Consider the following 23,777-nt stretch of genomic DNA (forward strand, 5'->3'; position numbering starts at 1 on the left):
AATGTAAGTCGGGGCAGCGGCCTGGAAGCTGGATGTGTGTGTTCGTTGCGTTAGGTAGCTGCATTTTGTGGCCGACGAGTCTTCTCACACATGTGGTTCTTTTTCTTCGATTTTCCTCATAAATTGGGCAATGTATAGTTTGTATGGTTTTTTGACCCGATTTTTCTTATAAACTAGATCATTATCTTCTATCTAATTGCATGACGGATATAACTGCATTTACCTAAAAAAAATGTGTTGTTTTGATGCTAATTTTAAGGATGTTTTGAATTCGTAGCTCTCACCTATTCCTCGCAAAAGAAAGTAGGGCAAATCTAACTCTATCAACGGATAAACAAGATTTGGGCTTTACCATGTCGAAACTTTCCAATTGATCTTTGTGATCGAAAACATGATGAATACATATATATATGAACATTACTTGAAATAAGTGATGTGGAAGAATGTAAGATTAAAAAAGGTGAGAAGGCCCCTGCCTCGCTCCGCATGATGCGACTCGGGTGGAACGCTAATCACCGCTTTGGGAAGGTCTTGTCAATTTAGACCTTACGGCAGCAGTAAGACCCATGTTAGAGCATCTCCAGTCCCCCAAAGCGTCCCCCAAAGGGATTTGGGGCGCGCCGGACAAAAAAAGCGTTCCAGCCGCATCCCCCAAAGCCCTTTTTTGTCCGGCGCACCCCTATACGGTGTCCGGCGCCCCGAGCCCGTCCCCGTCCCACAGGGGACGCACCGGGCACGCCGGACACAACGAAATGAGAGGCGAGGAGGCGCGGGGCCGACGCGTCGGCGGCACGATTAATTTTAACCTAACCGTCGCCTACCTCGCGACGGAAGTTATTCAGCGCGCGGCGGCATCTTTGCCTTAATGGCGACGGAGGGGCGGGCGAGACGTCTCGTCGGTCGCCGCGCGGCCTCCACACGCGTCGCCGGCGTTCGCACGCCACCGCCCGTTCCCGCGCGATCTTCCCGCCTCTTCTCGTCTGTTCCCGCGCTATCTTCCCGACGCCGGCGTCTATAAAAGGTCTCCCGGCTCATCAACGGTAGCCACCACACCCCGCCGGCAACAAACACAGCCCTCGTCGCTCCACGGCCGTCTCCTCCATCACCGCGTGGCAATGGCGAACCGCCCGGCGATGGCCACTTCCCTCCACCGCCGTCTCCTCCACTTCCGGCCCCGGCGGCGGCGTGCGACACTAGAGGAGGCACTCGAGGAGGAGGCCCGCCGGCGAGGCGGCGGATCTAGCGGCGTTCTCCGCCCCGCCTCCGCAGCCGAGGAGGCCGCGGCGGCAGCAGCGTGGCAGAGAAGCGGCGGTGCGACACCGTTGCGGCATTCGACGCCTCGACGGGCAAGAGGCGCGGCTGCGCCGTGCCGGGAGGAGATGGAGCAGCGATGGGCCGACGAGCGCCGGCGCCGGTCGCGATGAGCGGCAAGCGGTGTTCCGTGAACGGCGTGAGTCGATCGAGCGCCGCCGGTGTGAGTCGATCGAGCTCCGCAGCCGAGGTGACGGCGGAGGAGCGTCGGCAGCGGGAGGCGGCGCCGACGGCGCTATGGGGAGGCGAGCGGAGCAAGTTGGCGGCGGAGGCCGACGCGTTAGCGGCGGCGATGATGGAGGCGCCAACAGATGTTGAGGAGGAGGCGCCAATGGAGGAGGAGGAGGCCGATGCGGAGGAGACCGAGGTGGAGGACGACGACGACGACGAGTTCGACTGGTCCGACGACGACGGGCCGCACCCAGACGAGACGGCCGATCAGCAACGAGCCCTCGTCGAGTCCTTCGAGTCGGAGAAGAAGCTCCAGGACGACGCCCGTGCCCGCGAAGAGGCGCATATTCGTCGCGCCATCGAGCTCTCCCTCCAGGCGGCGCAGCAGGGGACGGCGGAGGACGCGCGGCGGGAGCGGCACCGTCTCGGCCACCGCCGCTCGCAAGGAGAGGAGGCGCGCGCAGGAGGAGCTGCGGCGTAGGGGAGGCGACGACGGGGCGGGGCCGTCGAACGCGCCGCCGGGCGGTCAGTAGTCTAGATTTAGATGAAATCTAGCCGTTTTCATTCAAACTTTGTAATATATTATCAAAATTGAATGAAAATCTTTATTTTCGTGCACAAATATTCATTTGGGGGCGGCGTTTGGGGGACGCGGCTGGGGAGCGACGTCCCCCAAACGCGGCACGGACAAAACACGTCCCCCAAACGCTCGATCCGGCGCGGTTTGGGGGACGCTTTGGGGGACGCTTTAGGGGACCTCGGTAGTTTGTGCCATCGCATGAGGCCTAACCACAATGGGATGGACACCGGTTCAACTAGGAGCTCAAGAGACGGTTGATTTACGCACAAAGGTAATGGCTAGGTTGTGCCCATATATTGCATGATCCCCAATAGCGGATTACGGTCATCATTATATATAACACGTTGACTGGAACCTGTAAGACTGCTCATAGTGGGAGTAACATAGCTAGTAACATCACACATCTCAAGGCATTTTGGTGACATGGCATACTAATAAATGAAGAAAGAGAGTGAGGTGGTAACTAGCTATGTTACCATAACATCACACACCCCAAAGAAAGATGAGTTTACAACATAATAAATGATACAATGCATGACACCACATAAAAGTTACTACCCACTATGAAGGTAGTAACCTAGACTAGTAACATGGCATATGTTACTAGTCTAAGTTACTCCCCACTATGACCAGCCTAAGACTACTCATAGTGAAAGTAACATAGCTAGTAACATCACACATCCCAATGCATTTTGGTGACATGGCATGAAAATAAATGAAGAAAGAGAGTGAGGTGGTAACTAGCTATGTTACCATAACATCACACTTATCAAGACAAGATGAGTCTACAAATATAATAAATATAACATGCATGACATCACATATAGTAACTATCCACTATGGAGGTAGTAACATAGAGTAGTAACATGCACCATGTTACTACTCTATGTTACTCCCCACTATGACTAGTCTAAGGCTACTCATAGTGGAAGTAACTAAGGTAGTAACATAGAGTTACATGCATTGTCAACTAGGCAAATTGATGATATGGCATGATATTAAATGAAGAAATAGATGGTTGTGGTAACTAGCTATGTTACCATAACATCACACTTTTCAAGATAGAATGAGTCTACAAGCTAATTAATACATGATACTACATCTAAATTACTATAGTGTCATATGCATGACAGTACTATATGTTACTCCCCACTATGACTAGTCAAACCCCATTCGTTCATCACTATAACGCGGATAAGAGGCCTCAGGCCTCCCCAATGGCAGCTTTGTGGGATTCTCTCGAGACTTGAGAGACTCACATATGGACATTCTCTCGTACCAGAGCACACCCATTTATCGGTCGATCGCAAGGAGGAGTAGAGTTGTTAGATGTGTTCATCTGGGGTCTTTAAACCAGTATATTTCTTTTTTTGTCTCTTATGTGCTAACCATCGGGTCTTGCCCTCATACTAACATATAATAAATATGACCGTATTAAATATCGACATATAGTCAAATGGATTTGACGATAATGTTGGTGTTTGGATACAATGGGAAATTATTCAGTTTGTATCTAGGAAGTTGTCATGAATGTCACTTGTTTAGGTTTGAAATGTGACTCCTGAAAGTTCAGTCACTTCCATAACAACATTCCTATCATTATAACACCCTTTGTCTCATAATAAAAGATGTTATTACAAGTAATATAAGAGCAGACTAGTTATAATAACATCTTATATTATGGGATAGAGTGGATATATTTCTTCATTTATATTCGCTGGCTTTACGGAACATGCATGGAGCAAACATGTCACAAAAGAACGATGTTTTCGCTGCAAACGCGAGTACTAGCACGCAAGTTAATTTTCTGAAGATCTTTACTTTGAGTTTGTATTAGCTCTGATGAGTGTCAAATGCCATGAAAAGTCCTGCATTAGTTATGGATAGTTTTGGCCTCTACTCACTTGTCAAGTATGGTTTTTTCCTCCCCTAAGAACTTAAGCAAATTCTGGCTTGCTTGTGAAATTGTGAGCAACTTCAATAATTGTTGGCTAATACCATTACCAATGAGAGGTACATACTTGTGGACTTGTGGTAGAGTCAATTTTGGCTTGCTTGGGACTTGGTGAGATGCTCCCATAATTGTTCTCTGCCAATGATTCTCTTGCTTCCCCATTATTACACCAAACTTTCTAAAGTTTAACAAAAAAATAAAAAATAACAATATGTATAATTTTAAATACATATACTAAGAAATATGTATTATGATAGTTCTAATAATATTAATTTATATTATAAAATGTTCGCAATTGTTCCTATATATTTGATTATAAATTAGAATATTTATAGAACTAGCACAAATGCCCGTGCGTTGCACTGGGATATAAAAATATGCATATATACCTTATTGCCGAGACAAAATTACCAACGATGGCTAGCTCGCGCATGCAGATGGGACAAGAGTAATTCCTTGGCCATCCCCTTATTAAGAAGTGATCTACTAACGAAAGCCGGTCTTTATGCGACAGCTAGAAGAAAAATTTGCAGCCAGGAGGTGCCCATGGTTTTCAGACGATTTGCTTGAAATCAGAGACGTCAAGGCCTTCAAACTAAATTCGGTACACAGAGCTTCAGTGAACTTTCATTTTATCTCATCGGCAACTCTTGGGTGAGGTTGATGTTTTTATCTCAAAGCAAGCGGCAGATCTTGAGGTATTGTGCAATGAGTCCGCATTAAGGTTGTGGCCGATGCATGTCATAGCTGACCCGGATGGCCGGATGAACCATTATACCAAGTTAGTACAGATGGTATGATTTCCGCTTGGGGTATTGTGCTTCATATGCTATGGTTCCCGCATTGAGCCATGGATGGTTGTTGCGGCTCGACCTCCTCTCTCATATTGGACCATGGCGTTTGTCAAGCCGCCACTTCAGGTCGTCTGTCGAGCCGCTTCACGACCATGGTGTGCAGCCTCTCGCACTTGCCTCCAACGATGCGACCTTCTTCATGCTCTCTACGGATGACGACTTGACGAACCAGGCACACCACACGCACAGCAGACCGATCGTTGAATTGGTTGATCGATGCACGTGCTACGGTGCTAGCTGAGTTGCGGTAGGAGTAGTCCTTCCTGCGCGTCTTGTCTGCGACGATGGTCTAGCCACTGTGTACCTTGACGTCTGCGTCAAGAAGTTGAGTTCATGTCAGCAGAACGGCGGTGGCAACGTAGTGCCTACCAAGAGTCGAAACGGCGGCATGAGGCATGAAAATATCGGGATCAGACGGAACTTCGGGCAAAGCAATTTCGACCATGGTTTCGATCAGGCGAGTGGTTTCGATCAAGGAGTTGGAGACCTTCTTTTATACGGCCGCCCCATAGCCGCATGTTCCAGCGTAGCTCATCCCGGAGCAGAACTTCTAGATTTTTTTTTGAGGTTCAGCGAGTTCCTAGATGAGTTCCTTGTTCGCAGATTTTTTTTTCTCCTTGGGGTGCTCTGCATCAAGGCCTTCTATCTCAAACGAAAACTTGTTGCTTTGTTTTGGCTTGGCCTACCCATATCTGCGTATGCGTACGGAACGAACCAGAAAAGGAAAGAACCCTTTTAAATTTGTGGATCGCGGTGTCATCTGGAACTTTGTTGTTATAAAGGAATACCAGAGAGACCAGGTCTGGTACGTTTCGGAGATGGAACCGGTAACAGTATCAATTACCAACCCAGGCTCGAACTCTCTATTGTGCGTGAGATAAGCAGCAACGATGGACGAAAGCGCCTTGACGGACGGTTAAAAGCGCAAATTGACGGACCAAACCGCGGAAACGCTTCTCCCTTTATTATTATACTAAGAAAGTGCCCGTGCGTTGCACTGGGAGAAAAAATGCCATTATGATAAGGTGTTGCCAGATAGGTGGGCCTTCCTCACCACCAGGGTGAGGATTTCACTCGAAGTGGTAGGTTGACGGCGCTAGGATTTCCCTCTAGCTAAATTGGATGGCCTGTCGCTGTCCGCCGGCGTGAGGATTCCACTCCAGTTTCAGCTTGATGGCCTAGCAACATCGTTGGCCTTCTCCTGAGCGGCTTTTCAAGCGCATGCACACACGCCCTCCGTCTCCATGGATGCTCTCTGCGCCCCTCTCCTCTCCGCCTCCACCATCTACGTGTGCTTCATGGCGCTCGCGACGATGCGTGTGCTACTCTCGGCATCCTGGCTTGCTCGGAGACAGGTTACACAGTCAGCAGCTGTGTGTCTGTTCCCGAGTCGGCATGCCGCGCATCACTTCGGCCCTCGCGCTCCACGATGGCGTCGTGTTTCGACTCCTCGTAGTGTGCCTGCCGATCGGGCAAGGGCATCTAGCGAAGGCGCAGGGCATGCGCGTCGGCGAAGATCTCCACCCTCCGCGTGAGCAGGTCGCCGATGTCCCAGCGCTCGGCTCGCCGCGCGCTTTCGGCTTCTATGATCGTGCGTGACAGCTTGGCCAAGCGCTCCTCGATGATGGCTTTCACCGCCGCAAGGTCGCGCTCATGAACCACATCCAGCTGAGAGGTCTCTAACGAGGCCACCAACGCAGCTTGATGGCCAGGCGGCGGTCCGTCCTTGGTGGCGTCGTGCCACTTGTTGTCGTCCTCCTCCTCGTCGACGTCCAGGTCTATCTCTGCTTGCTCCGTGCCCTCTGCCGCCGATGCCTTCTCTGCCTCCACGCGCGCCCCGGCCTCGCGCTCCTCCGATGTGCGCTGCTTGGCGGTCAGCGGGAACCGCTCACGAGCGGTCAGCGTGAGCTTCGCCCATGTTGTCTGCAGATTGCGAGGCATGTTGACGAGGAGAGAGTGCCGGCGAAGGAAGATGAGGACAATGTTGTCGGTGGCTGGTATGAGACAATGAGGCTGCAAGCATCGGCTATTTCAGCCAGCGGCCATGGTAGGAAACTGGCTCGCGCGGCAAGCACTGTTTCCAACTTATTAAGTTTGTGCAACTCCTAATTTGTGACCTTCATCCTGCGCAATACCATCTGTACAACATAGTTTTGTAGTATGTAAAGATCAACTATCATGCATGTACTATTACGTTAAAAAGGGATGAATTTAGAAAACTTTGCTTATTTGCTTACGGAAAGAACTGAAGCTTATTTTCTTTGTACATGATTTTTTTTAGCTGATGCTTTGTACATACTAACATATGTTGAGTAAAAGCAGGCCCAGAAATCCAACCGGCAAGGCAAGCTAGAACCAAGGCCCAGCCGACTCCTCCATCCTCGAATCAATCTCCTCATCTCCCAGCTTCCCCTCACTCCGCCGCCAGACGCGCACCACCACGCACACACGACCGACGACCAGGCTCCTTTCCAGGATCGATCACCCACCCGCCAAGATCGAAGCCGGATGGACAAGCCACCTCCCCATCGCCCATTCTTCCTTGCAATATCCTCCTTTAATTCGGATCCCAGCGTTCAATTTCCGCGCTCCATCTTTGGAGATCTTTCTTCCGTGCAATTTCCTCCTTTAATTTCCGTCCGTTCCCAAATTGTGGACGGGATCCTTTCCTTCGTTTTAATTCCGTCCTTTATAATTCGGATCCCAGCGTTCAATTTCTGCCCTCCATCTTTGCTGATGCTTGTTGTTCCAAGTCAGCTTGTTATAACCCAGAAAATTTAGGCATATAAACTGGTGAATTTGGTTCTATGCCAGCGAGGTGGGACTATTGATTTCGTGTGTAAACCAGCGCCGTGATATTTTTGATTTCGTGTGTGAGCCAGCGTCGCGATACTTTTGGCCAAAAAAGCCCTCCGAGGGAAAGGATGAACCGGTAACTTGGCCGAACGAATCGGTACCGTGGCAATTTGGTGTATTATGCGATTTGGTGGGAGGACAAAACGGTCAAAAAAAAAGCGTTGACGAAACTTTTTGGCAGAAACCTTAACTCCTTTATTATTACTAGCAAAATACCCGTGCGTTACAACGGATTAACAAATAAAAAATAGTCATCACCAAATATAAGATAAATTGTGTGAAATTCAGAAGGCTTGTGGAAAGTCATGCAGCTTCTAAACACTCTTATTTCTGTAAACCACATTCTAACAGCCAAAGCAGTTCCATAAAGCCCCTGCAATGTCGGTATACATCACGAACATCAAACCACTACTCTGTAAATAATAACATAGTCTCTAGATGTGCACAACTCATTCACCTGCTAAACTGCAAGAGAACATATTGAGAAGTCTATTCGCAAAAAATGACATATTGATAAGTCAACGCCCCTTTTAAACACAAATATCAAAATGGTATTTTCGTGAGCTCACAAAAATGAAACGGGGATCCCAAGATCATGACCTGCAGTCATTGCTAACAAAACAATAATGCAACAGAATATTTACTTTTTTCTAACACGTAAAAGGCTGAAAAGTAGAAAGTAGGCAAGCCATTTATTTAGCAGATTAGTAGCGTTGTGAGAAAGATAGTTTAGCAGTTTTGCACGTCCCGGTTTAAATTCTTAAGTTACTGTCATTGAAATAGTAGAGAATCAGAAAGAATTTGTCAGACCATATTCAGTCAATGTCTCGATCTTGTCCAACTTGATGTAGCGGTTCACAGCGTAGAGGTCGTTTAGATGCTGCCAAGAGCGTCGGTGCAAGCGCCAGCCAGGCAGATGGGAGCATGATATGGGGCTAATCAGATCAAGCAGTACGAAGCACCGGTTAACTTTTCTTTAGAATACAGTAGCAGCTGCTGCAAATGCTAATGTCGCCAACTCATAGTTTATGAATCATCATCAAGAAGCAAGTGCGGATGCTGTACGGCCTGCAGGCCGTGACGGCGACGGATCTGCGCGGCGCCCGGACACCAAACAGAGGTCAATGCATCGAATCATCAAAGAAGAACACCGATTTGACAGAAATTTTCCAGATCAAGTCCTAAAATAAGCACGCCGATCTGATTATTCTAACCAGGCGATGCGCATGTGTGTCCAGCGTGGGCGTTGACGTCGTCCTGACTGGCCCTCGGGATGTGCTCCGTTGACGGCGGTCCTGGTCCCGCCGCCATCTTCGTCATCGGCAGCAGCGCAAGCACGGAGGAAGGAGGCGTAGAGCACGGTGGAGATGGCGTGAAGGCGGGCAAGCGCAATGATCTTCAAGTCGTTGTCACGGCGGTCGATGTAGGATTCCTTGATTGGCTCGATTTGATCTTCTTGCCATCTCAGTTGTACTCCCTCCGGTCCATGGCTTAAGGCGTATATATTCTGGCGCGGTTATTAAGGAGTGATTAGCTGAAAAAATCTTTCCTTTCTTACCCCTACATGCATGCGCACAACCTCTCCTTAAATCTCTCATTACTTGCATAGACTCCTCGTTTCCCATCATGCATGCGGCCATACCAAGCGGCTTTTGAGGAACGGCAGCGCAAGAAAGTTAATGCTCAGCGACTTTTAAGGAACCGATTAAACAAGAGTAGGGGCAGTTACGGGACTTCATCGACTATTGCAGCACCTGATTCGTCCGCGCCTTGTTCTATGGTGAAAATTTAGATATTTTTTTACGCCCTAAGCGTTGGGACGGAGGGAGTATATATAGACACTACTCCCATCTCGATCGACTCCCATCGAGGGAAGAGTTACCAGACAATATGGAGAACTTGATTTGTTTTTCTTTTATCGAGGTTCTCAAGTTCTATTTATAGGGTCGGTGCCCCATGTTCCCATGCTCTGACCGAAGTCCTGCTCGTGGAGGTTGAAGGCTCATAGGAGTTCGTGTTGGACCCGATTTGTGTGCTCACATACATTTTTCTGAACGTGCTGGTGAACTGGGCCTCTCTATACACGGCCTGCTCTATTACAACCGGTTCCTGACAGCCCAACGTAACCTAGGAACGACGCGTCGATCAGAACGAGCAAACCCGAGCGAACCGTTTTCACTCAGCGGTGGCAAATCCTGTAATATTTCCTACCTCATGTCTAGCAACCAGGGGTAAATTTGAAACAAAAAATGTCGGACCAAGGAAACAATCCTCCCTTTATTATTAGGTATAGATATATATATATATATATATATATATATATATATATATAGAATTAGAGAGCAACTCTTACATACTTACTTGGAACAAATATAGCTGAATGCAAACTACTTCATACAAAATTTCAGACAATTTCTATTCGTACAAATCAATAAACCTAACCCTTTTACAATAATAAAATTATCTAAAATATCTATAATTTAATTTTGAACCAAAGCTACAGGTAAACAAAGCAATAAAATAAATAAATAAAAACCGGATGCCATGGGTCAGCAACACATGAAAGGAAGAAGGCCGAAATAACTAGCGCCCAAATAGCTCACCAGCAGGGGTCCTATGCGTTTACACCCAGCACCTGGCTGAAAAAAGGTTGATCTGGGTGAAACGTTTTGTCCCTGCTCCTCTCTCCCAGGCGGCGGCGGCCAGATCCCATCTCCACCGGTGTGAGCTCTGGGCCCCTCTCCCTCCGCTTGCTGCTCCGGCGGCAGGAGGGGGAGGGGACCTCGTTCCTCCTCCGTTTTGTAGTTAGGGCTTGTCCGCCGTGGTGCGTCGTTGGGGTGGTGGGAGCGGCGCCCGGCAAATAAATCTGCCTCAACTCCACTCCCACACCGGCGGCGACCTTCACGGCGGCGTCTCGGAGTTGTTGGCAACGTGTGCTTGTCGATCTTTCAGGTCGGCAGCTTGGTCTTCTCGCCGTTCTTCAGATCTGGCGAGATCTGTTTCTCGATGTGTCACTGGCGTTTGTCGTTGTCCACGACAGCGCTGGGGGCCGGGGCGAGGTGGTGGATATGTCGTTCTTCTCCGACTTCGACTTCGTCGATGGGAGGCGGCGTATCTTGGTCCAAGACAGCACGGGGATGTCCCCCGGTCGACGTGCCACGGCCGACATGTGCCTCGCCGCTGCGGCAGGCCCGTTCATCGACTCACAAAGCCTCGTTGGCGATGGTGCTTTCTTGGATCTTGCAATGGTGGAGGCTCGGCGTCTCTTCTTGCGTTCGTCTCGGTGGCGTTGGAATTGGACGGCGGCCGCTGGCTACGGTGGTTGCAGGAAACCCTAGGAATCGTTTTGTATTTCTCGATCTTTTAGGATTTTATCTGCAAATTCAGGATAATCATTTTATCCCGGTTTGTCTTTTAGTTTCCACATGTGTTGCTTCATGTAACTTGGTTTTCGATTAATGAAATATGTGGTTGCTCTCAAAAAAAAGCAGGGGTCCTATTTAGCGTTTTGCGTCGCCGAGCGTCGCAACGATGCATACATGGAACAAACCCATCATTCCCCGCTGTCTTCCTCGCAACCGGCTTCATCCTCGCTGCCGAAGTCATGCCCCCGTCGGCCTGACCGCATGTTGTCGCCACCCGCGGCCGGCCACGCAGCCTCATCGCACCGCACTGCTCGAGTCGTCGCCTCCTGGCCCTCCTCTAAACTTTTTTCTTCTCCATCCCCGGGAAGGTCCCCGCACCACCACCCTAAACCCCACCCTAAGTCGTTGTACCAACACCCCATCCTAAAACCCTAAGGTTTGCTGCCTCACCTCCGCCGACGAAGCCGCAGACAGTCGTGTCATCTCTGTCTCCAATGAGGTCTCGGCGTCGCCTCCGTTGGAGATGTTGCGACAAGCCGCGTCCTCTCGTCACCGGCGAGATGGGCACATGGTCAGGGCATCTCCAACGGGGCGACACATATCGGACGCCCAAAAGTGATCGTGGGCGTTTGTTTGCCTCGCACCGCGGACATATTTAGAGTTTAGACTGCGCGTCCGTTTGCGTCTGGGTGTTCTCCCAGCAGGACGACCCATTTTTTGTTTCGGAAAATATTTAAAAAGCATTATCTACTATATAGAAACTATACAAACTAGTTGTAGAAACCTAGACTACTTGCTGCACGACGGCCCGGCCCCTCGTCTGCTTCTCCGCTGCCTGCCGTGCGGCCGCTAGGGCTCGGTGTGCCACCGCGTCCTCTAGCAGGCACCATCGCAACATCTCGTTCGCGGCGTCCTCGACCTTCTTGAGCGTCTCGAAGGAGTCGACTAACGCCCTCTGCTTCGCCGCCTTCTCCTCCGGGGTAGGCACATCAGGGTCATCAGAAGACCATGAGATGTCGGAGTCGTCGTCCTCTGTGGCTGTGGCGGCCGGCACCCTGCGGCGTTCCATCTCAGTGTCGAACGCCGCTTGGGCCGCCCGCTCCTCCTCTGCTTCCTTCTCCGCGTCAGCCAGGAACTTGGTGTCCCTGACCGGGTCGAGGAGGTCATCGGTGCTGTCGGAGCTCGAGGCCGGGGGAGGTGGAGTCGGAGGAGGAGGTGGAGGCGCGGCAGCCTGGCCGCGGCCGGTGCTGCTCATGGTGTCAAAGGTGGAGGTTGAGCGGCAGCGGCGCTACGGTGGAGGTTGTGCGGCAGTTAAGGTTTAGTGTGGGAGGAGATGAGATGCGCGCGCCCCTGTTTATATAGGCCGGAGGCAGGCGACGGCCGCTGCACGCGTGACATCGCCATTACTTCGTGCGCAGAGGTAGCGACGGTCGCGCGCCACGCGAGGCATCACCATTACGTGGCCATAGATTGCTGAAGGACGCCTCGGCGCCAGTATTGGCGTGACTGAGAAGACGCATCAAGCCTGGATCACTGTCAGGCAGGCCTGACGAAACGTTCGCCAGACGCGAGTGGACACTTTACGCGTCCGCGGACCGTCCAAAAAGACGCATCCGAGTTACATATTTAAAGCAGGTTTGCGTCGCTGCGAACGGCTAATCATTATGCGTCGTCGGTCGTCCCTCGCCCCGCTGAAGCATGTTCGAGACGGATTTTCGGTCCGGTTGGAAGCAACACGGTCTTCTTTTTCATCCGCAGCAGCATCTTCTTTTCCTACCACCATCGATATGGACCAGCCCACGACACCTTTGACAGTTGACATACACGTTGCGGCCCAGGCAGCAGCTCTTCCCTTCCCATTCGCACACGCGGTCACGCGGAGCAGATTCCTAAAAAAAAACACAAGCAGAGACGAGACACACAACGGATAGCGGCAGTGATTTCAAAATCCAAATCAAACCCCCTTCTCCTCCTCCTCCTCCACCACCTCATCGTCGGCGGCGGTGGGGTCCGATCCATGGCGCCGGATGATGACAAGGATGCCACTCCTCCTCCTCCTCCTCCTCCTCCTCACCCCGCCCTCTCGGGCGGTGCCGATGAGTACGTGCGCGACTCCATCAGGTTTTCCCTCGGCCTCCCCGTACCCGACCGCTCCCTCCGCCTCAAGCTCCTCGCCTCCAAGGACCTCCGCCACCGCCTCCAGGACCACGTCTTCGCCCTCGAGGAGGACCTCCACGCTGCCGCCCGCCGCCCGCCGCCCGCCGCCCGCCGCATCGACCTCCTCAAGGTCCCCCCCCCCTCTCCTCTCCCCGGCCCATCCCGCCGCGGCGGCTACTCCGTCCCATCTCACCGCTACGGCCGGCCTAACGCCATCCCGTTTCGAATGCGCAGAAGGAGTCCGCCATGAACGCCGAGGGGATCCGCCGCTGAGTGGAGGAGAAGGAGGCCGTGGCCGCCGACCGCGGCAGGCTCGCCGCCGACGCCGCCAGGCTCGAGAAGGAGGTCACCCTCTACGAGCGCGACCTCGAGCGCGCCATGGAGTCCTGCGACGACCTCGCCAGGGAGAACGACGACCTGCGGGCGCGCCTCAAGGACTCCCCCGACGTCTGTACCGCCACTTCGTCCCGTCCCTCGTTTTCAGTTTCCTCACTGTAGTTTACCTTTTGACCCCGATCCTGATTTGATACTGCAGTAAAACCTTTGAAACCAAACACCCGGCCTGCAATCTAGCTTCCAAATGGGATAGTTAGCTGCACATATTAGTTGATTTCATGGTCGACGATGAATCCTATTACCCACAGTTTTCAAGTCTGCATATTCAGTTTGATTGGCTATGTTGCATGGTTTAGTTCTGATCTGGGTTCTATACAGCTCCATCAGATGATTTGAGTTTATTATTAGACCTATATATATCTAACTAATAGCGAAAATGGATCTGGCTTTCCATACAAAATTGTCTAAGAATCACAAATTTACTGAGGCTATCTTGATATTAAAACTTCATATCTAGCATGGCCATTAATATGTCTTCCCTCTTAGGGACCTAATGGGACAACTGTTTTGCCAGCATTCCCAGTAGCAAGTTACAGCAGGGGAACAAAAAAAAGTTGTGCATTTCCTAGGCCTATTACTATATGGTGTACGCAGCTGCATTAGTTTGTCTGGCTCTGGCATCCAAGATATATGCTTGTGTGTTGAGCGTTTGAACAAAAAAGCTAATGCAGTGGTTGTTCACTTATTTGTCATGCGGTTTAATCTAAAACTTCAACATTCACCTTACCCTTGCCGTTCTCCATGTCCAGCTTACTGCACTAAATAATGAAGTGCAAGCTCTGCAGAGGGACAGAGAGATACTGAAGACCAATCTCAACAAAGCAGAGGAGGAGGTATTAGATATTGAAGCACTCTTGTCCCTATGTTTTGTACATGCAACTTTTTCAGTGTATATCAATTCGTGCAACACAAATGTAGTTCTGATAGTTAGATTTTCTTGCATGTTTCCTCCAAGGTTAAGTTGCTATTCGAAGAAAATAGAGCTCTTGACGGAGCAAACAAGAGGCTGTTGAGCTTACTGGACAAAGAGCAGAAACAACGTTCTGAACGAAAGCATTCTTCCTGTAATTCCACCAAGGTAAAATACCCATCTTGAAGCTAAGTGTTTACTGATTTTCATACACATGGAGTAGAACTATGATTTCCCTATTATCTAAATATCTAGATTAGAGGGTTGATGCAGTGCAACAATTTGTTGCTTCGCTTGCAGCAGAAGCGCAAATCATCAAGTCTGAAGGACACGAGCCCAGTGAGCCTGGCTATCGATTTCAACAGTGCAGATGCATCAAGGCATCCTTTGTCACCCTTGCAGCAAAACTCTCCAGACTGCAGGGTGCACAAAAAGTGAAGCCGGCCGTTCTGATATTTACCTTCTGGATGGCTTGAACTGAACATCCATCTTCTGTAGGCTTCATCGATGGCTGCGGCATGCTGCCTATCTAATCTAACCAACTAGCTGGGTTTTTTGCTGGTAGAACCTGAATCGTGTAGCCTGGATTCTTCCTTGTTCTAGTAGCTGCACTTGTGATGATCCTTTCATGATAAAACCTACCTTACTTCTCTGAAGGTAGCCTTGAAATCTGCCGAGCTCGCTGCTTGCTCCATGCCTGTGATGAATGTGTAAGGGATTGTTATGGAAGCACTAATTTGATCAGTTTGTCATGTCTATATCATTTTGGTGTTCCCTCTGCTGTAGACAACTGAATATAATTGCTAAGAGTGCGATACTCTGAGCACATAGCAGCCCTGCAGTGCCAAAACAACACTTCGTTTTATTGATTGAACAAAACAATCAGATTCCCATGGGAAAGGTGATCTTGTCGATGAGCACCAGGAATAAGCAAATGTAAGGATGGTAATCGTGTCTGCAGGGAATTTTGGCTATGGTGCATCAACCCTGCAGAGGAGAAAATTTAAAACCAGCTCTGGTGAGAATAAAATAGCAAAATACTTCTTCATGCGAATGTAAATGGAACAAAATAAATTGCCCCAGACTGCAAGACCAACAACTAACCACAGCTCATCTAGAAAAATCAGTTTAGTTCAACAAGTCAAAGAACAAAGGGCGTAATCTCTATAGAGAGGATTGCATAGAGCAAAATGGTGACAATATAGAAAGATGTGGGCACATGAACTCATCAGAATAACCAGGAGTAATTGGCATGTCAAAATGGCACAGTATGAGGACTACCCTAGTGATACTACTAGTATCCAAGATGAAAATCACTGACAGCTTGGCATCATAATAATTTTGGTGCATTGAGGAGACCCTGGCAGGAGCTATGCTAATCATTCATGCATGCAAGAAAAATACTTACCCAAGATATACAAGGCATTCCACGGAAGAATATGCCACGAGGTCGTGTATTTTGGTGCGATGGTCGTCCTTGGCTGATGATAACTCATGTGACAGCTTCACGGTTATTCTTCTAAGCATTGGTGCAGAACCGAGTATGAGTTTCAGCAGATCATACTCATGATCCTCGCCTCGGAAGCCATATATGTCTAGTTCTTCGAGGGCCGTCAACGCGATAATCTGTGTCCTCCAGTCCGTAGGCTCACATGGACAATTTGCATGGCAAGCTTCTTTATACTAACAAAACCAAATACAACCTGAATTAGTACAGATTATGTTATTCAGATGTACTATATAGAAGGAGAGTAGGAAATTAGTTACCGGCGAACTCTGCCGGACGACCTTAAGCCTCCGTAGAACGGAACGAATCCTCTTCATCTGAAGAAGATGCAACACAAGCGCTCCAAAGACATGCCCCGCTGTTGAGAGATGCAGCTCCATATCAGAGAATTCAACAACCGTATGCTTCTCTACCTCATTTGCAAGGTTGGCTTTTTGGTTGGAAAAAGTATGGGAGCTCTGAAAATGCAATGTACAATTCATACAAATTTAGTTTACTAGGAGTAAGATGAAAACTCTGGTACATTAAAATTGAGCAGGAGAGAGTGACACATGTACGTACATTATTGTCTGCGTAGATCTGCAGGGAAGGGAGCTGTCCCGGTGTCTCTGCCGTCTCTAGCTTCAGCTTGTGGAGGCTCCAAAGACCGAATCCAATAGCATTTTGGGCATAGGAACAGCGCCAAGAGACCTTTTGCATCGTTGGTGCCGAGACGGAGATGGTGGCCTCCTTGTGTGCCCAAAAGGACATGGTCAGTTGCCTGAGCATTGGGGCAACGATGTCGACTTGGCTGAGCCACGGTCTCTCGGAGTGCAGGATGAGCTCCTGCAGCGTCACCGAGCGGACTCTCCTCCGTGCTCGGACGCCGGGCCAAGTGGTTAACTTGTGCCTGAGCTCGAGCACGCGTAAGCGCGGGCAGCGGGAGAGCAAGGCGCCGAGTTCCTTGTCGACGACGATGCAGTCGAGGAGGCGCAGCGTGTGGAGAGCGGGGAAGAAGTCGCCCCCGGGGGCGGGCGGCGCGCGAAGGACGAACGGGAGCGACTCCAGCACGACGGAGACGGCGCGGCGGAAGCACGGGAGGTGGAAGTCGGCGGGGTTCGGGATCGATCCTTTCGGCGGGAGCGCCAGGACGACCGTCTCCGGCGCGAGCCGCGCGGCCACGCGCGCCAGCGAGGCGACGTCCTCGCGGACGGGCCAGTGCTCCCTGGGCACGCGGCGGTTCTGCCTGGGCACCCGGATCTCGAGGAGGGAGATGGCGGAAGCCGGTGGGCGGGCGACGAGGCTGAGCACCGCGGCGAGCGACTCGAAGGCGACGTCGCGGAGGGAGATGTTGCCGAGGCGGGCCCAGAGGCCGCGCCAGCGGCGGGAGAGGCCGCTGGTGCGCGCAGCGGCGGCGGTGCAGCCGAGGCCGGCGAGGATGAGGAGGAGGAGGTCGTCGGGGAGAGCGCTAATGTAGTCCACTCCGCCTGGCTGCTTGGCGGAACGCCGGCGACGTTTTGGTGTCAGCCCCATCCAAGATCCCAGAGCCCTAGCGCTAGCGGTGGTTGCAGTAACGGACTGGCACAATGATTTAGCCAATTCCGTGTATATCAAAAGAAAACGAACCCCAGTTACTCCGGATCTAACTGTTACGGTATATAATTTCCGATTTAACAGTTGAAGGATCCTAAATTCTTGTATTCTGCATGCATGTCTCTAGTGCCGCTCTCTGCAAATATACAGATCTAGGCATGCATAGTCCATCAGAATCCGAGTTGGAGTAATATACGAGTAGTTAGATTTCCTAAATCCTACTAGGTTTTATATATCACAGTTTTTTACAGGAAGAGCAAACTTGCATCGGGCAGATGTATTCTGCATGCAGGTTCGCCATCCTGATATGTTTTTTTCTCTCGAACTCCACCTAAGGGTGCACCATTTGTGTCCTACTGAAATGTTATACATCCCTCACCTGATTTGTCTGTTCCTACTCCTTTTCCCATGTCAGCAAATGTTATTTTTTGCTGGGGACAAAAGATTGCCTGCGTAACGCACCTTTTTGTACATATACTTATCTTGCAGCCTGTTCCATTCCTTTGCTCCTACTTCTACTTTTACTTAATCTTATTCTATAGCACAGTGCATGTGCCTTGCAATGGAAAACCCAAAACATATAATGTCTTGATCATGACTATTCTGGTTTGTGACTTGTGCTCCCGGCTCAGCTTGCGGCACAGTCAGATGAATGTTACATACTGATAATGTACATCTATTTACGAGAATTGGCCAAGTTATATAACTGTGAACTTAAAAAAAAAAAACCGTAAACCTTGTCCTACAACAGATGAAGCTCTGAAGGAAACTTGGCCTGCCTGTGACGTCTTGTTAATGTGTATTAACAACCGTCTCTTGTGCAAATTCCCTGATTCAGGAATATGCATCTCCTGTCCTACAACAAATGAAACTGTGAAGGAAGTGGCATTGCTTCTTCTCTCGTGCAGAACACTCTCCTGCAGTGTAGCAACCCCTCTAAGAGCTTTGCAAAATCAAGTGACAGTTTAGCCTTCTATTGTACTATAGCCAATGATAAACAACATATGAGTTCGAGTGTGATGATAATTTTTGTTAGGTTAATATGCTTGTTGTATTACCAGGGGGCCAAAGGCCACAATATATAGTACATGTACAGGTGGAAATATGCAGGAAGCCCCCTAACATATGGGGAAACTACAATATACAGATATATACATCTAACACCCCTCAAACTCATGGTGGATCCACAACACTGAGTTTGGAGAGTAAGAAATCATGCTGCGCTCGAGTCTGTGCCTTCGTAAAGAAATCCGCCAACTGCAAATCTGAAGGCACATAATGAACCGCAACAACATCATCCTGCACCTGAGCACGTGTGTAAAAAGCATCAACACCAATATGCTTGGTCAGCTCATGCTTGACCTGTTGAAATATTGGGCCCACTTTTAGTGGCCCATACTAGATTTCAGATTTTCCCTATAAATCTCAAAGCCCACTTAGTGGCAGCCTTGTGAGTTTGAGCCCAAGTTGGTGGCAGCTCACTAATGAGTGGCAAGAGGTGGGAAGTTTAGTCTCACATGGAAAGTTGGGAGGAAGTTAGACCACCTTATAAGGTGGGTTGTTTCACCACTAGTAAGTGAGTGAGAATAGGAGTGCTACACGCGCGCTCCTCCTCCTCCTCGCTCGCTCGTCTCGTCTCGACTCGACTCGACACGTCACGACGCGCGCCGCGCTCGTGGTGAGTGGATTGAGCCTCGAGCCGAGACTTTCCTTACTTTTTGCGGCTCAGGAAAACGAACAGAGTCCTAGACGGACGCGTCACAGTTAGTCGGTTCGGGTCGCTCCCGGATCGTGGGCTATCTGTAACCGACTCGAAACGTTCGTGCGACGTGGGCGTGGCCCACGTTGCCTAGGGTTTCTCGAGCCTATATAATCTCTTGCTCGGCTACCGCAGAAACACACCAAATACACGAGTTAGGGTTTCCACCTCTCTGTGCTTGCGCCGCCATCGTAGCCTACTCCATCCCGCGCGCCGACGTGCATCGGCGAACGGGAGAGCAGGTCTCCGGAACCGCTTGTCCTTGCGATCCTGTACGGGAGAGGGCGAATTAGGTTTTTGGGAAGCGCTCCGCGTGACTCGCTCAAGCTCTTCATCACGGGTCGCCTTCCGTCCAAGTCGGGCGGTGCTGCCTACCGTCGTCTTCAACGCCGTCTACTTCGACCCGTCGTGCACTGTCGTCAACAACGTTGTCATCAACAACGTTACTCGCTGCGACATCATCCGCTACACCTCCACCGCCACCTCCACCGGATCGGTACGTGCGACATATCTCGATCTGTTTAGCGATGGATGCTTTACCGTTTGCGCTGCTGCTACTCATGTTGATTAATGCATCTAGTATGTTCGAGTTTCACATGTTAGTAGTTGCTATCATCATGTTTTATATTCTGGAATTAATCATGGAAATTGTGCCTAATTATCCAACAATCCAAAAACCTAATTGTAGGCAATTTCCTGAGTTAACAATGGCTGGTTTCTGTTGATGCACTGAGGCCGGATAAGTTTACCGGTGTGCACTTTAAGAGGTGGCGAGGTTAAGGCCACGCTCTGGCTTACTCATCTGAAAGTGTTCGAAGTTAGTAATGGTTTACCTGAAGGAACTATATCTGACCAAGATCATAACAAGTTCAAGGAAAACAATACTCTCTTCGTCGGATGCGTTCTGAGTATTCTTGCTCGATCGTCCGTGTGATGTGTACATGCACATAACGGATGGTAAAGAGCTCCGGGATGCACCGAATGCTAAATTCGGTGCAACCGATGCAGACGATGAACTGTACATCATGGAGAGCTTCCATGACATCAGGATGGTGAACAACCGTTCGTAGTCGAACAAGCTCATGAGATACGGTGCATTGCGAAAGAGCTTGAACTCGTTAAGTGTGCCTTACCTGACAAGTTTGTGGCTGGATGCATTATTGCTAAGTTGCCCCCTTCATGGAGGAACTTTGCCACAACTCTCAAACACAAGAGACAGGAGATATCGGTTGAAAACCCGATAGCGTCTCTTGATGTTGAGGAGAAAGCTCGAGCTAAGGATACTACCGAGAAAGGAGAGGGCCGGTCTAGCGCCAACATGGTGCGAAGAAACCCTACGAGCAAGAACAAAGGGAACAACAAGCCCTCCTTCAATAAGCCTATGAAGACTACAACCTTCAAGAAGAAGAAGATGATAAACAAAGCAGATCTGAGCTGCTTTACTCGTGGAGAGACCGGCCACTTTTCTAAGGACTCGTCCGGAGAGGGCAAACCGCAAGAAAAAGGCGAGGCAAGTCAACACGGTGACCGCTAGCAATGCTGATGGGTACGGTAATCTCTTTACTTGTTCTTTCGGTATTTCAATCTCCATGTTGGTGGATTGATACGGGTGCTAATGTTCATGTGTGTGCTGACATATCCATGTTCACTTCTTACCAGGTCGCCCGGGATTCTTCCGTCTTGATGGGGAATGGGTCACATGCTTCGTTCGTGGTGTTGGCACGGTAGATCCGAAGTTCACTTCGGGAAAGATCGTGCGGACGAGGAACGTGCAAGCATGTCCCTACTATGAACAAGAATCTCGTTAGCGGCTCCCTTCTATGCAGAGATGGGTTTAAGGTTGTCTTAGAGTCGAATAAAGTAGTTGTTTCCAAGTTTGGACAATTTATTGGTAAAGGCTATGAGTGCGGAGGCTTGTTCCGCTTTTCGCTTTCTGATTTCAGTAATAAGTCTGTGAACCATATTTGTGGCAATGTTAGTGATGATACCAGTGTTTGGCGTTCTCGTTTATGCAACATTAATTTTGGTTTAATGTCTCGGCTATCCAGTTTAAGTTTAATTCCAAATTTCACCATTGCCAAAGGTTCTAAGTGCCATAGTTGTGTGCAATCAAAGCAACCTCGAAAGCCTCACAAGGCGGCCGAGGAGAGAAACTTGGCACCTCTAGAACTCATACATTCTGATCTATGCGAGATGAATGGTGTGTTGACAAAAGGTGGAAAGAGATATTTCATGACATTGATTGATGATGCGACTAGATTTTGCTATGTTTATTTGTTGCGAACTAAAGATGAAGCTTTAGACTACATTAAAATTTATAAGGCCGAAGTTGAAAATCAATTAGAGAGAAAGATCAAGCGTCTTAGGTCGGATCGTGGTGGTGAATATTTTCCTAAAATCTTTGATGAATTTAATGAGGAACATGGTATTATTCATGAGAGGACGCCACCCTATTCGCCCCAATCAAACGGGGTTGCCGAGAGGAAAAACCGCACGCTGACTGACTTGGTGAATTCCATGTTAGCCACTGCTGGTTTATCAAAGGCATGGTGGGGGGAGGCTTTGTTGACGACATGTCATGTCCTGAATAGAGTTCCTAACAAGAATAAAGATAAAACCCCTTACGAGGAGTGGTCTGGGAGAAAACCATCACTTTCATATTTGCGCACATGGGGATGTTTGGCGAAAGTCAATATTCCAATTACTAAGAAGCGCAAACTCGGACCAAAGACAGTGGATTGTATCTTTCTAGGTTATGCTCCGCGGAGTGTAGGCTATAGATTTTTAGTAGTTCAATCTGAAGTACCGACATGCATGTTGATACTATTATGGAATCTCGTGATGCAACATTCTTTGAGAATATGTTTCCTATGAAAGATATGCATAGCATTGCTAGAATTTCTACTCGAGATAGTTCCTGAATCTAGTACATCTAATGAGTATTTTGAACAATCACATGAGATTGTTTTTGAGAAGGATGACAATGAAGCTCCTAAACGGAGCAAGAGACGAAGGATTGAAAAATCCTTTGGTGATGATTTCATTGTGTACCTTGTGGATGATACTCCCACGTCCATTGCAGAGGCATATGCATCTCCGGATGCGGATGATCGGAAAGAAGCTGTCCATAATGAGATGGACTCGATTCTTTCTAATGGAACTTGGGAGCTATCGGAACGACCCCATGGATGCAAGCCTCGTGGGCTGCAAATGGGTGTTCAAAAAGAAGCTAAGACCTGATGGTACTATTGAGAAGTACAAGGCGCGGCTTGTAGCGAAAGGCTACACACAGAGAGAAGGCGAAGATTACTTCGACACCTATTCACCTATCGCTAGACTTACCACCATTCGAGTACTACTATCCATGGCTGCCTCCTATGGTCTTATCGTTCATCAAATGGACGTAAAGACAACTTTTCTTAATGGAGAGTTGGAAGAGGAAATCTATATGGATCAGCTTGATGGGTTTGTAGTAAAAGGTGAAGAAAGAAAGGTGTGCAAGTTGCTAAAATCTTTATATGGTCTAAAACAAGCACCTAAGCAATGGCATGAGAAGTTTGACGAACTTTAACTTCGTAGGCTTTGTTGTCAATGAGGTCGACAAGTGCGTTTACTATCGCCATGGTGGGGGCGAAGGTGTTATATTATGTTTGTATGTGGATGATATTCTGATCTTTGGTACAAACATGAAAGTAATACACGAGGTCAAGTCTTTCTTGTCAAAGAGCTTTGATATGAAAGATGCGGGAGAAGCCGATGTGATTCCGAACATCAAGCTGATTAAGAACGAGAGTGGGATTACTCTAACGCAATCCCATTATGTTGAGAAGATCTTGAGCCGGTTCGGCTATATTGATAGCAAGCCTTCTTCAACACCTTATGATCCCGATGTGACATTACGCAAGAACCGGAGAATCGCCATAGATCAATTGAGATATTCTCGGATCGTTGGCTCTCTCATGTACTTAGCGAGCGCGACTAGACCCGACATCTCTTTTGTCGTTAGCAAGTTGAGTAGGTTCATGTCAAACCCGGTATCGATCATTGGCATGCACTTGATAGGGTCATGCGCTACCTATGTGGTACAATGAGTTATGGGATTCACTATTCAGGGCACCCAGCTGTGCTTGAAGGATATAGTGATTCGAATTGGATCTCGGATGTAGCTGATCTGTACGCCACAAGTGGGTATGTATTTACCTTTGGAGGTGGCGCAGTGTCATGGAGATCTTGCAAGCAAACCATATTGACGAGGTCAACTATGGAAGCAGAACTTATCGCTTTAGACACAACCACCGTTGAATCGGAATGGTTGCGTGAGCTCTTGATGGACTTGCTCGTGGTTGAAAAACCTGTTCGGCAATTCTTTTGAATTGTGACAATCA

General features: G+C 49.1%; 1 pseudogene; it reads left to right on the forward strand.

Moving 5' to 3' along the window:
- Window positions 1–13,108: 13,108 nt before the first annotated feature.
- LOC124650441 lies at window positions 13,109–15,134 on the forward strand (annotated as a pseudogene).
- Window positions 15,135–23,777: the final 8,643 nt, after the last annotated feature.

Source organism: Lolium rigidum, chromosome 1, assembly GCF_022539505.1.
Source record: "Lolium rigidum isolate FL_2022 chromosome 1, APGP_CSIRO_Lrig_0.1, whole genome shotgun sequence".
Taxonomy (NCBI): Eukaryota; Viridiplantae; Streptophyta; class Magnoliopsida; order Poales; family Poaceae; genus Lolium; species Lolium rigidum.